The sequence below is a fragment of the Eumetopias jubatus genome, unplaced genomic scaffold (assembly GCF_037043125.1).
Source record: "Eumetopias jubatus isolate StellerSeaLion01/CBP00866 unplaced genomic scaffold, mEumJub1_p1.0 scaffold_4, whole genome shotgun sequence".
Taxonomy (NCBI): domain Eukaryota; kingdom Metazoa; phylum Chordata; class Mammalia; order Carnivora; family Otariidae; genus Eumetopias; species Eumetopias jubatus.
The window spans coordinates 71,010,965-71,025,929 of NW_028274810.1; the positions used below are offsets into that span (position 1 = coordinate 71,010,965).

The 14,965-nt window shown below is 37.3% G+C and overlaps 1 protein-coding gene across 2 annotated transcripts in view; it reads right to left on the reverse strand.

Annotated features, from left to right (window-relative positions):
* The window catches only part of MAST2 (microtubule associated serine/threonine kinase 2), a 223,145-nt gene that overhangs the window by 143,966 nt on the left and 64,214 nt on the right, over positions 1-14,965 (reverse strand). The gene's annotated exons all lie outside the window — the stretch shown is intronic.

Here is a 14,965-nt window from a genome sequence, read left to right on the forward strand (position 1 = left end):
CCACAGGCTTTCCCCATCTCAGGTGATGGTTATTTCTATTCTTCTGGTTGTTTAGACCAAAACATCTGGATTCCTCTGTTATTCATATCCATCATATCCTAACCATCAGGAATTCTTTTTTATTTTATATTTTTATTTTTTATCATTAAAATTTCATAATTATCAAGAGTTTTGTCACAATCCATCATTTTTTCCCTTTTCTCTCTACTGAAGTATTTTATTTTTTTTAATTTTTATTTAAATTCTAGTTAGTTAACATACAATGCAATACTGGTTTCAGGAGTAGAATTCAGTGATTCATCACTTACCTATAATATCCAATGCTCATCATAAGAAGTGTCCATCACCCTTCCAGTCCATCTCCCACCCACGTCCTTCCATCAACTCTCAGTTGGTTCTCTATCATTAAGAGTCTCTTGTTTCCCTTTCTCTCCCCCCCCATATGTTCATCTGCTTTGTTTCTTAAATTCCACATATGAGTAAAATCATACCATCCATCAAGAATTCTTAATGGCTCTAGCTTTAAAATATATCCATGATACAACCATTTTTCAGACATATCTCCACAATGTATATATACATACAACCTCTTAAACAAAAACTTTGGATTTAGTCATATTTAGATATTGGAATTGGGGGAGGTGGGTATTAAAATAACAGCACATACATGTTATATTATGTAACAATATATCATATAACTACTTCATAAAAGACTGTGGCAGCAAAATCCATTAAAATTTCTGTAACAAAATATATAATAGTCACAATAAAGTCTAAAGAATCTCAATTCAATTTTGTCATCTGAAGAGTTAAAGTTAGGGAAAAGCCTCTTGGTTTCTGCTATTGGATTCTAAGCCATCATGGTCTCTCCCTGGCTTCTCAACCAGCTCTTAACTGGTACCCCATTCCTGTTTCTACCTTTATCCCTCTATAGTCTATTCTCAACCTAACAGTGTTCCTTTTAAAGGTCAGTTAGATCATAACACTCCTGCTCAAAACCCTCGAATGGATCCCTGATTCACTCACAAGTGAAAGTCAAAATCCACATAAAGACCTAGAAGGGTGACCCACCACCCCTTCCCAGTATCTCTCTGACCTTCTCTCTCCCTTGTACACTTTGACCCAGCCATACTGGACTCTATTATTCATCAAACACATCCAGCATTCTACTACCTTCACTAATCTGTGCATTCTACCTATAATGCTGCTCTTCCCCCAAATATTTCCTTAACTCCCTAACAGCCTTCAAAAATCTTGGCTCAATTTTTACCTGAACATGAAGTCTACTACCCTGATAGCCCTACATAATATTGCAACTTACTTTACACCCCATCACCCTCTTATCCTGCTATAACTTTTTTTAATGTATCACCAATATACTTTCAATATATTTATCACTAACATGGTATATAATTTACTTATTATGTTTATTGCCCATTTTCTATCCTCACCCACTAGAATCTAAGCTCCATGAGGGCAAGGATCTCAGTATGTTTTATTTACTAATGCATCTGAATGACTTAGAACAGTGATTGGCATATAGTAGATGCTCAAAAAATAATTGTTGAACACATATTCTCCAATACTTGGTATTTTCAGACTTTTTAATTTTATTTATTTTTTTTAAAGAAAGCTTTCCCTTCTATTTTTTTTAAATATTTTATTTATTTATTTGACAGTGAGAGAGAACAAGTAGGGGGAGTGGCAGGCAGAGGGAGAGGGAGAAGCAGGCTCCCCTCTGAGAGGGCAGGCCAATGTGAGGCTCAATCCCAGGACCCTGGGATCATGACCTGAGCCGAAGGCAGACCCTTAACTGACTAAGCCACCCAAGTGCCCCAACTTTTTAATTTTTAAAGACTATATTTATTTATTTGAGAGAGACAGTGCACGTGCATGAGCAGGGGGGAGGGGCAGAGGAGGAAGGAGAGGGAGAGAGAATACAAGCAGACTCCGCACTGAGCACAGAGCCAAACACAGAGCCAATCCCATGACCCTAAGATCATGACCTGAACTGAAACCAAGAGTCGGACGCCTAACTGACTGAGCCACCCAGGCACCCCAGACTTTTTAATTTTTACCAATCTATCAGCTCTGATCATAGTACGGTTTTCAATTTTTCAATTTTTTTTAAGATTTTATTTTTAAGTAATCTCTACATCCCAACATGGGGGCTCGAACCCACAACGCCAAGATCAAGAGTCACATGCTCTACCAACTGAACCAGCCAAGCAACCCTGATCGTATATTCCTATAATTATTAGTGAAGTTAAGCAAGGTTTCATATGTTTGTTGACCACTAGAGTTTCCTCAATGGTGAACTGCCTATTTATACCCTGGCCCATTTTTCTATTAGATTTCCTTTTTTTTTTTTTTAATTGAATTGTAAGATATATTCTGGATAATAATTATTTATAAGTTAAAGTCATTGAAAATGTTTTCTCAGTCTTATCTTTTTATTTTTTTTACTTTTATTTTTAATGGAGTCATCAAAAGGTTTTTTTTATGTAGTCAAACTTATCAGTCTTTCCTTGTATTATTTTTTATATGTAAGAAATACATCTCTAACACACAGACACATGAATGTATTTGCTTATATTTTCTTCTAAAAGATTTGTAGGTTTAATTTTCACACACAGTTTGTTAATATACCTGGAACTTATTTTTCAAATGGAGGGAGATAGGAATCCTATTATATTTTTTTCTATACATATGATCGATTATCCCAGGTCATTTGTTAAATGATGTGCAAATTCAGTGCAATATTAAGTTTCCATAAATGCACGGGTGTCTCTCTTGACTATATTCTGTTCCAGTGTACTGTCAGCCCCTGTGCCAATACCACACTGTTTAATTGGTACAGCTTGACAATAAATCTTGATATTTGTAAGGCAAGTCCATTCACATTGTTATTACTCTTGAAAATTATGAGAGCTAATCTTGGGGCTTTGCTGCTCCATATAAATGTTAGAATCAACTTGTAGATAAAAACTTTGACACTGCACTGGATCCAGCATTGATCTGGAGATAACTGACATATTTATAATACAGACAACTACTATACAAGAACATGGTATACCCAATCCATTTATTTAGGTCTTCTTTAATATGTTTTAATAAAGTTTGATAATTTTTCAAATAAAGATTACACAAATATTTTTGTTAGATTTATTTCTAAATACACTATATTTTCTTGCTGCCATTAAATCATATTTTTTAAACACATTTGCCAAGAGTTGTAGTTCATTACACTCCTCCCAATATAGTATGAAAATTTTCAGACACAGAAAACAGAAAAATTTAAAAACCTGTACAGCAAACATCTATATACCTACAACCTAGAGTGTTCAATTGTTAACATTTCACAATACAGGCATGCCTTGTTTTAATGCACTTCACTTTATTGTTCCTCATAGATACTGCCTTTTTTTTTTTTTAACATATTGAAGGTTTGTGGCAATCCTACATCAAGTGTATCAGCAACATTTTTGCAACAGCATTTGCTCACTTCATGTGTCTCTGTCACATTTTGGTAATTCTCAAAAATTTCAAACTTTTACATTATTATTATATTTGCTATGGTGATCTGTGATCAGTGATCTTTGATGTTACTGTTGTAATTGTTTTGGGGTGCCATGAACCTTGCCCATACAAGATGGCAAACTTAACTGATAAATATTGTGTTTGTTCTATCTGCTCCACTGACTAGCCCTTCTCCTCATCTCTTTCTCTCTCCTCTAGTCTCCCTACAATATTGAAATTAGGCCAGTTAATAACCCCACAATGGCCTCTACGTGTTCAAGTGAGAGGAAGAGCTGCACGTCTCTCACTTTAAATCAAAAGCTAGAAATGATTAAGCTTAGTGAGGAAGGCTTTTCAAAAGTCAAAACAGGCCAAAAGCTAGGTAGGCCTCCTGCACCAAATAGCCAAGTTGTGAATGCAAAGAGAAAGGTCTTGAAGGAAATTTAAAATCTAACTCCAGTGAACACATGAATGATAAGAAAAGCAGAACAGCCTTATTGCTGATATGGAGAAAGTTTGAGTGGTCTGGATAGAAGATCCAACCAGCCACAGCATTCCCTAATCCAGAGCAAGGCCCTAACTCTCTTCGTTTCCATGAAAGCTAAGAAAGGTGAAGAAGCTGCAGAAGAAAAGTATGAAGCTAGCAAAAGTAGGTTCATTAAGCTGTAGGGAAAGAAGCCATCTCCTTAACATAAAAACGTAAGGTGAAGCATCAAGAGCTGATGTAGAAGCTACAGTAAGTTGTCCAGAAGATCTAGTTAAGATAATTAATGAAGGTGGCTACACTAAACAACAGATTTTTAAAGTAAATGAAACAGCTTCATTTTGGAGGAAGATACCATCTGGGACTTCCCTAACTAGAGAGGTCAAGGCATTTAAAGCTTCAAAGGACAGGCTGACTCTCTTGTTAAGAGGCTAATCCAACTGGTGAATTAAGTTGAAGTCCACGCTCATTTACCATTCTAAAAATCCTAGGGCCCTTAAGAATTATACTAAATCTACTCTGCCTGTGCTCTATCAATGAAACAACAAAGCCTGGATGACAGCACATCTGTTTATAGCATGGTTTACTGAATAGTTTAAGCCCACTGTTGAGACCAGCTCAGAAAAAAAAAAAAGACTCCTTTCAAAATATCACTGCTTATTGACAATGCATCTGGTCACCCAAGAGCTCTGATGGAGATATACAAGATTAATGTTTTCATGCCTGTTAACACAACAACCATTCTGTAGCCCATGGATCAAGGAGTAATTTTGACTTTCAAGTATTATTATTTAAGAGACACATTCTGTAAGGCTTTAGCTGCCATAGGTAGTGATTCCTCTGATGGATCTGTGCAAAGCAAATGGAAAACCTTCCGGAAAGGATTCACCATTCTAGAGGCCATAAAAACATTCATGATTCATGAGAGGCGGTCAAAATATTAACATAAACAGGAGTTTGAAAGAAGTTGATGCCAACCCTCAAGGGTGACTTTGAGGAGTTTAAGACTTCAGTGGAAGAAGTAACTGCAGATGGGGCGTAAATAGCAAGAAAACTAGAATTACAAGTGGAGCTTGAAGGTGTAACTGATTTGCCACAATCTCATGATAACCCTTGAACGGATGAGGAGTTACTTCTTATGGATGAACAAAGAAAGTGGTTTCTTGGGATGGAATCTACTCCTGGTGAGGATGCTGTGAAGAATGTTGAAACGATAACAAAGGATTCAGAAATATCACATAAACTTAGTTGATAAAGCAGTGGCAGAGTTTGAGAGGATTGACTCCAATTTTGAAAGAAGTTCTGTGCATAAAATACTATCAAACCACATGTCACACTATTCATGAAGTCATCCATGAAAGGAAGAGAGTCAATGTGGCAACTTCACTGTTCTCTTTTTTAAGAAACTGCCACAACCATCCCAACCTTCAGCAACCACCATCCTGATCAGTCGGCAGCCATTAACATCAATGTAAGACCTTCCACCAGCAAAAAGATTATGACTGCTGAAAGCCCAGAGGGTGGCTAGTATTTTTTAGCAATAAAGTATTTTTTAATTAAGGTATGTAGTTCTTTTTTTTAGACAGAATGCTATTGCTCACTTAATAGACTATAGTATAGTGTAAACATAACTTATATGCATTGGAAAACCAAAAACTTCATTTGACTTGCTTTATTGCAATATTTGCTTTATCGTGGTGGTCTGGAACTAAACCCACAATATCTCCAAGGTATGCCTATATTTGCTTTATCACATAGTTAGCTACTCATCCATTTTTAAAAAACAAAATGCATCTTCAAGTAGACTACAGACATCAGTAGACACTTAAGTATGTCTACCATTATCCAGAATTCAGCATTTATTTACAATGCTTTCATGTAATAGATATTTATCTATATATCCATATATCTATCTCCAACATGAAAGCATATATATATAATTAATATATGTATTAATTAATCTTAAGTGTGCCAGATGATAAGTTTAATAAATGGAAAAACTCAGATAACCCAAATCCCTACCAAAATATAGAAGATGTCCATCAATCCAGAGAGTTCCATCATATCTTTTTTTGGTAAATTCCCAACAAACCACTATTCCCTCACCCAGGTAAATACTATTCCCATTTTTCCACCATGGATTAGTTTTGCATGCTCCAGAACTTCATATAAATGGAACAAGTATAAACCTTTGTATATAAAACGTCTTGCACTCAGCACAGCATTTTAGAAATTCATCCATATGTTACATGAAATAGTAGCAAAATCTAATCATATGAATATACCGCAGTTTATTTATCTTTTCTCCTACTAATGGATATTTGGGTTATTTCCAGTTTTGAGCTATTAACATTCCTGTACAAGTCTTTTAATAGGCCTATGTTTCATCTCTCTTGGGTAAATACCTAAGAATGGGATTGCTAGGTTATAGGATAGGTATATATTTATTTTTATAAGAAACTACCAGATCGGCAGTTGAGTCGTTGCTTTGGCCAGACCAGGACGTGTGGCCCGCTGCACCCGCTCTTTGCGCCCCGTCGCTCCCGCCCGCCTGCAGGATGGCAGATCTACTACTCGGACAAGTACTTCGATGAGCACTACAGGTACCAGCATGTCATGTTACCCAGAGAACTTTCCAAACAAGTCCCAAAAACCCATCTGATGTCTGAAGAGAAGTGGAGGAGACTTGGTGTCCAACAGAGTCTAGACTGGGTTCATTACATGATCCATGAGCCAGAACCACATATTCACAACAAACTCCCTTTCCTGTGTAGCAAATGTACTGTTACTGATGGTCTGGGCATTATGGTGTTTTAGCTCCACTCAGTCACACTTGAGTGTGAGTCTATCTTAAGGTCTGAAGCCAAGGGGGAAATCAGTGTGTATGCAGCTATGGTACACCTATGAAACTAATGTATTTCACTCCCCTCGTTCCATTAAATTCACATGTCATCACCCTGAGAATAGGTTTCAGTGATGCAGTATTTACATTATACAATATTAAGGAACATGGAAAAGAGCACACAATATAAACTTCATGTTATGGTTCAATAACACATAACTTATGTGACCTGGAATTTCACCTCCCTCTAAGGCTTAGATATAATGTTTATAAAGGTCAAATAAAATAATGTATACGAAAGTATTTTATTCTATAAATTGTGACACAAGTGACAGATGAGTTGTTCTCATGTGAGTCTGACGGAATAGTAAAGACAGCTTGATGATACACTAACAGGATATTTCCACACGGTATAAAAACTCAGGGCTCAGGGCACCTGGGTGGCTCAGTTGGTTGAGCGACTGCCTTCGGCTCAGGTCATGATCCTGGAGTCCCAGGATCGAGTCCCGCATCGGGCTCCCTGCTCGGCGGGGAGTCTGCTTCTCCCTCTGACCCCCCCCCTCATGCTCGCTCTCTCTCTCATTCTCTCTCTCAAATAAATGAATAAATAAAATCTTTAAAAAGAAACAAAACTCAGGGCTCAGAGTCAAAAAATTTTTAAACACAGTTCTACTACTTACTTTGCTCATAAATCTTGGTCAGCGATTATACCTTCCTAAATCTCATTTTTCTTTTCTGCATACCTGCAATAAAAATACCTACTTTGCAGGGTGCTTGGGTGGCTCAGTGGGTTAAGCGCCTGACCCTTGGTTTTGCCTTAGGTCATGATCTCAGGGTGGTTCCATCGCCCCGTGAGGGGCTTTGAGCTCCGTGCAGAGTCCACTTGGAATTCTCTCTCTCTATTCCCCCCTTTGCCCCTCCCCTGGCTTGCACACACACGCTCGCTTGCTCTCTAAAATAATTTTTTTTAAATACCTACTTTGCAAAAAACAAAAACAAAAAACAAAAACCTACTTTGCCTATCTCACAAAGTTAGCCTAAGATTAGAATACAAAAGTACATTTAAGGGGCACCTGGGTGGTGCAGTCAGTTTGGTTTTTTTGTGTTGTTTTTTTTTAATTAAATATTTTTGTTTATTTATTTGTCAGACAGAGAGAGGGAGAGAGCTCACAAACAGGGGGAGAAGCAGGCTCCTGACTGAGCAGGGAGCCCGATGTGGGGCTCCACCCCAGGACCCTGGGATTATGACCTGAGCTAAAGGCAAACCAGGTGTCCCTGGGTGGTACAGTCGGTTAAGCGACCAACTCTTGGTTTCTGCTCAGGTCGTGATCTCCGGGTTGTGAAACTGAGCCCGCGTAGGGCTCTACACTCAGCGCAGAGTCTGCTCAGGACTCTCTCTCTCTCTCTCCCTCTGCCCCTCCTCCCCCACACACTCGCTCTCTAAAGTAAATAAATAAATCCTTAAAAAATACATTTAAAAACTGAAAGTTTTCAAATGAAAAGATGCTCTACATCATATGTCATCAGGGAAATGCAAATTAAAATAATAATGAGATAGCACTATACACCTTTTATTAAATGCCCCAAATCTGGAACACTGGCAACACCAAACACTGGTGAGGATGTGGGGCAACAGGAACCTTCATATGATATTCTAATGGTGGATGAATGTCATTATACATTTGTCCAAACCCACAGGAGGCACAACACTAAGACTGAACACTAAATTCACCTTGAATGAAATATAATGTGTCAATTTAAGGTTCATCCTTGGCAAAAAAAAAAAAAAAAAAGTACTACTCTGGTGAGTGATATTGATAATGGGGGTGTGTGGGGGACTAGGGGATACATGGGAAATCTCTATACCTTTCTCTCATTTTTGTTGTAAACCTACAACTGCTCTAAAGTCTTAAAAAAAAAAAACCATGCCCCTCCCCTCCCCCCCAAGAAAACCTTAAGGTTTGACAGCCTGGATTATCATTAGTAATAGGAGTTGCATTTTTCTAATTTGACCCACCTGCAGCAAGGTTGTAAAGCTAATGGATAAGGCACTATTCTCCAAAAACTAACTCTATCCCCAAAACTCAAAGATATATTGTTTAAAGTCTCTAAAACTTTATTACAACCATTTTGGTTCTCTGAAATTGACATAGTTTGATACCATCTGCTAAAGATGATATTTCCATATTTTCTTGAACTATAAAGTTGCAAAGAAAGCTGTATATACTAAATTCTAGGGAAAGAACCTTCACTCCCTTTCACTTGTCCACAAAACAAACTTCTAAAGGTATTACATACAAAATGAGATGGCGCTGTTCACATGGGGAATCACTGTCTATGTGTATTATTCATTATTCACAATGACTAAACCCATAAAATATTTCCAAAGAAAAGACAAAGACCAAGTGTCCAAAGGCAATAACTACTACCCCCACAAGTAAATATGCAAGCCAAGAGTCACAAGACTGGTGTTTGTCCTTTACATCAATAGTCACCAGCATGGAGCTGACTGGTGGGTCAAAGCTATCTCTCTGCCTGAGGCAGCTCCCTCTCTGAGCCTCCCTCACACTTTCTAGTTTAAATTCTCACTCATATTCATTCATTCATTCATTCATTCATTCTTCCACTGCCGTAGCAACACTCTTCCTAAAGAAGGAAATTAACAGGCCTCAAGAAACATAACTCAACCTTCCACTCCACTGAGAGGAGAGTTTGAGAGTTAGGTTTTAGAGACAACATCTGAACTAACATATAAAATCAAGGGGGGAGAAAAAAGCATTCTCACCACTGAATGACTAGATATCTCTTTACAGAACTTATACATAAACCAATACAGTGTGACTAACATAAATAACACTGCTTGGGATGAGGGTAGGAGCGGGGAACAACATTCTAGGGCCCACTCAGAATCCACTGCTGATGACAATTAACATCCGGTACTTCAGTATCCCACTGGATGAAAGAAGACAACAAATATTTATTAACTACTTATTGAAATACAATATAAATACAGAAAAGTACACATAAGCATAGAACTCAAATTTTCAAACTGAATATAGCAGTGTAGCCAACAGCCAGGATTTAAAAAATGAACATCACCGTCAACCTGGAAGTATTCCTGTCACTACCTACACTCTTTCAGTCACTACCTATACTCCCCAAGGAAACCATCATCTTCACTTCTAACTTTATAGATCACTTTTGCTGTTTTGGCATTTTCTTAAATACAATATAAAGTTTATACTATTTTGTGTCTAGCAATTTTATCCAACATATGTTTAATTTGAATCCCAGAAAGCAATAAGTAAATAAAGAAGTTACAAAATTTGAAGACATAATGGCTAAGTAATTTCCAAGATTGGTAATAGAAATGAATACACACATATAAGAAGCATAATATACCCAAGTGGGCTTAATTTTTTTAAAAATCCAGACCAGGTAGGGCGCCTGGGTGGCTCAGTTGGTTAAACAACTGCCTTCAGCTCAGGTCATGATCCTGGAGTCCCTGGATCGAGTCCCGCATCAGGCTCCCTGCTCGGCAGGGAGTCTGCTTCTCCCTCTGACCCTCCCCCCTCTCATGTGCTCTCTCTCTCATTCTGTCTCAAATAAATAAATAAAATCTAAAAAAAAAAAAAAAATCCAGAGCAGGTAAATGATAGTAATACTGAAAAACACCAAAGACAAAAAAAAAAAAAAAATCTTAAGAACCAGAGAGTAAGATCCATAAATTTCAAAGGAATGACAATTACAGTGGCAGTGTATCTCTCAATAGCAATAATGGAAATCAAAAGATAGCTGAATATGTACAAGTTTGAGAGAAAACGACTACCAACATAAAATTGGGGACCTATACAATCTCTCAAGGTCAAAGACATAATAGAGACATTTAAATAAATATGAGTATTTACTAACAACCTACCTATACTAAAGGAATGTCTACATGATATACTTTAAGAAGGAAAATGATCCTAGGAGAAAAGTCTAAGACCCAAGAAAGAATATTGAGCAAGAAAACTAGTAAATGTACATAAATGTCAGTAAGTCTGACTATATAAAATAACAGTAATAAAAATATCTAATTTGTGAAAAAAATTTTTAAACTAAAATACTGTACAAAAGCAACATGTAAGTTTGGAGGAGGTGATGAGAGGGAAGGAGTCCCGTTGTTCAAGAGGGGGTTAAAATTTGAATGTGTTCTAACTCAACAGTAGAATTAGAAAGACCAAGGAAAAAAACAATCCAAAAAGGTTCTATCAATATTTTTATTTTTTTTTAAGATTTTATTTATTTGAGAGAGAGAGAGAGCACGCGAGCAGTGGGAGGGGCAGAGGGAGAGGGAGAAGGAGACTCCCAGGCTCGATCCCAGGACTCCGGGATCATGACCTGAGCCGAAGGCAGATGCTTAACCAACTGAGCCACCCATGTGCCCCTCTACCAATATTTTTAAATGGCAAAAAAGAAAAGGAGTGGTAAGTTACGGAAATGCAGGACATGGAATACAAGAAATAATAGGGTAAAAACAAATTCATATGTATCAGTAATCTTAATAAATGTAAATAGACAAATTTACCAGCATAGACAAGAAAAAACAAAAAACCTACTGCATGCCATTTGCAGATAATCCAAAAACAAAATGACACAGGAAGTTTGAAATAAAGTGATAGTTGGCTTTAAAAAAAAAACTAACAAAACATGGGACACCTGGGTGCTCAGCTAGTTAATCATCTGACTCTTGATCTCATATCAGGGTTGTGAGTTCAAGGCCCAAGTCCTGCATTGGGCTCCATGCTCAGCAGAGAGTCTCTTTGAGATTCTTTCCCTCTCCCTCTGTCCCTCCCCAACTCACACACTGGCACATGCACGAATTCTCTCTCTCTCTCTCTCTCTCTCTCAAATAAATAAATCTTTAAAAAAATAAAAGAAAAGAAACACAAAGAGGGACATAAGAACAGACTCAACAGAGATTTTTGTTTGTTTTTTACTTAAATTCAATTAATTAACACATAATGTATTATTTGGTTCAGGGGTACAGGTCTGATTCATTAGTCTTACAGAATACTCTGTGCTCATTACATCATCTGCCCTCCTTAATGTCCATTACCCAGTTACCCCATCCCTCCAACCCCTCCCTCCAGCAACCCTCTGTTTCCTATGATTAAGAGTCTCTTATGGTTTATCTCCCTCTCTGGTTTCATCTTGTTCCATTTTTTCCTCTCTTCTCCTATAATCCTCTGCTTTGTTTCTTAAATTCCATGTATCGGGGTGCTTGGGTGGCTCAGTTGGTTAAGCAACTGCCTTCAGCTCACGTCATGACCCTGGAGTCCTGGGATCGAGTCCCACATCGAGGTCCTTGCTCAATGGGGAGCCCACTTCTCCCTCTGACCCTCCCCCCTCGTGCTCTCTCTCTCTCATTCTCTCTCAAATAAATAAAATCTTAAAATAAAATAAAATAAATTCCACATATCAGTGAGATATAATTGTCTTTCTTTGAACAACTTATTTCCCTTAGCATAATACCACCTAGTCCCATCCATCAACAGAGATTTTTTTAGAAAAGCAAATAATGTCAACTTTTTCCTCAATAAACAGACAAAATGGACAAACTCCTATTAATATATCCTACAAACCTTATCAAAACTACCTAAACATGAAATAGGAAGCTTAAATTAAATCCCTTCCATTTAAAAATCTGAATCATACATTATGCCTGCATTGGGTTTATCCCCAAAATTCAAGTGGTTATGCAATAGAAAATTTATAAATGTTATACACCTCAAATAAATTAATGGAGAAAAAACACCATATTCTCAAATGATACAGAAAGGACACATCAAATGGGTACCAACTTATTAAAAGAAAAGCAAAGAATCAAGGGAACAGAGATGTTCAAGACATTAGAAAAAAGGAAAAGAAGAGAACTGAAAGGTAGAAGTTCTTAGACTGAAACATAAATGTTGCAAACTCAAATACTTCCATGGACCAGTAAAGTAACAGAATGTATTTCATAAAATCTGAAAAACTATTATTGCAAGAGATGACATTATTTTAGGTATCAGTAAAAAAAATTTTTTTAAGCAAAACAAAAATAACTGCCAATTAATGTATAACACACCATCAGAACATACCACAATTTCAGAGCTGTTAAGTAAAAAGATGTGAGCCTTATAAATGATGAAACACAGGGGCTCCAGGATGGCTCAACTGATTCAACGTCCAACACCTAATTTCAGCTCAGGTCATGATCTCAGGGTTGCAAGTTCCAGCCCCAAACTGGGCTCCATGCTGGGCATGGAGCCTACTTAAGATTCTTTCTGGGGAGCCTGGGTGGCTCAGTCAGTTAAGCGTTTGGCTCAGGTTTGGCTCAGGTCATGATCTCAGAGTCCTGGGATAGAGCTCCGCACTGGGGCTTCCTGCTCAGCAGGGAGCCTACTTCTCCCCGTCCCACTGCTGCTCCCCCTACCTGTACTCTCTGTCAAATAAATATAATCTTAAAAAAAAAATTCTTTCTGCCCCTCCCCATACCTTCTCTCCCTCTCTAAACTAAAAAAGAAAAAAGAAATGATGAAACACAGTAAATGTATGAAGCAGCAAAATACAAAACAAGAAAGGATCCATAGGGACTATATTCATCAATTTTCTTTAAATCTCTAAAGGTGGCCAAAAAAACCACTTCTACAGGAAGTGGTTCACAGACCTACAATCTGTGATCCTGATTTACAGAGAATGTAGGAATTTAATTCAGAGATGATAAGGGAATGTAACTTTAGATTACTATTAGATTTCTAAGTGAAACAACTCCATGGACAAAATATATCCTGCTTAGGGAAAATGTGCCATTAAAATAAAGTCCAGGAAGACAGGAACTCTAAAGACCTGAGGCCAATTATCCTTCTCTGCAAAGATCTTAAAGATAATCATGATGACAGTAAGAATTTGAAAATTAGGTGCTACATGGGGAAGATGACCAGGAGGTTGATAGGTAGAGGAGGAGGAAAACACTCAGGAATGAAAAATGTCAGAGAAGATGAATAAATATGTTAAATATAAATCACTCCCAATAAAAGGCAAAAGTCTGGTGTGGCTACAACATAGAACAGGAATATATATGGCTGAGAAAAAAAGAAGGTACACAGATAAGATAAATCATTCAATTTTCAAAGCCATTTAGTCTACTGACATGATGCAAATATTCAGTAGTACTAAGGACTGATGAGTATAAATTGCAATTTCTCTACTTTTATTCAACTTCCCACAAAAGGGAATAAAAAACATCAGAAGGAAATCATTATGTTACATTTTTGTCCATATGTCATCATCTTTTTAAAAGTGGAATAACTTCTAAGAGGAAAAGGAGTGTTTGAATTCTAGCTGGTTCTTGAAGATTTTGCTCTTAAGGACTACAATCTAAACTGAATTACATTTCATATGAGGATTGTAATTTATTAGGACAGTTCATAATTTTCAAAATTAAAAAAAAATCCCTTGGGGTGCCTGGGTGGCTCAGTCGTTGAGCGTCTGCCTTTGGCTCAGGTCATGATCCCAGGGTCCTGGGATAGAGCCCGACATCAGGCTCCCTGCTCCACGGGAAGCCTGCTTCTCCCTCTCCAACTCCCCATGTTTGTGTTCCTGTGTCTCTCTCTGTCAAATAAATAAATAAAATCTTTAAAAAAAAAAAAAAAATCCCAAGAAAGCTTTGTCAACAATGCTTCCCAGTATGCATTACGTCGTCATATGTTTATTAAAAGCCCCTGAACAATGGCAATTTTAAGCACTCTCATTTTTGAACATCAAAAGCAGAAAAGGGGTGGAAGAAACATTACATGGCTTTCACCTGAGGGCAATAACTTTACCAGCACAATAAATATTCTCAACTCATAACCTGGGAAACTGGGCTCTCTCTATTTATACAATGAAACCCAATTACTATGTCTGCCTTCTAGGCAAAAAATGTAGAAATGATGGCAGTCAAAAGAGTTGATAATAAAAATGTATTTATGGTAGCTAATCAGCTGGCCGTTCAAAGTTAAAATAAAATCATCTCTCATAAAGATGACTGGGAAATAAAGCAAATATAAAAGCACCTTCTTTCATCCACAAGGAACTTCAACCTCAAGAGTAGC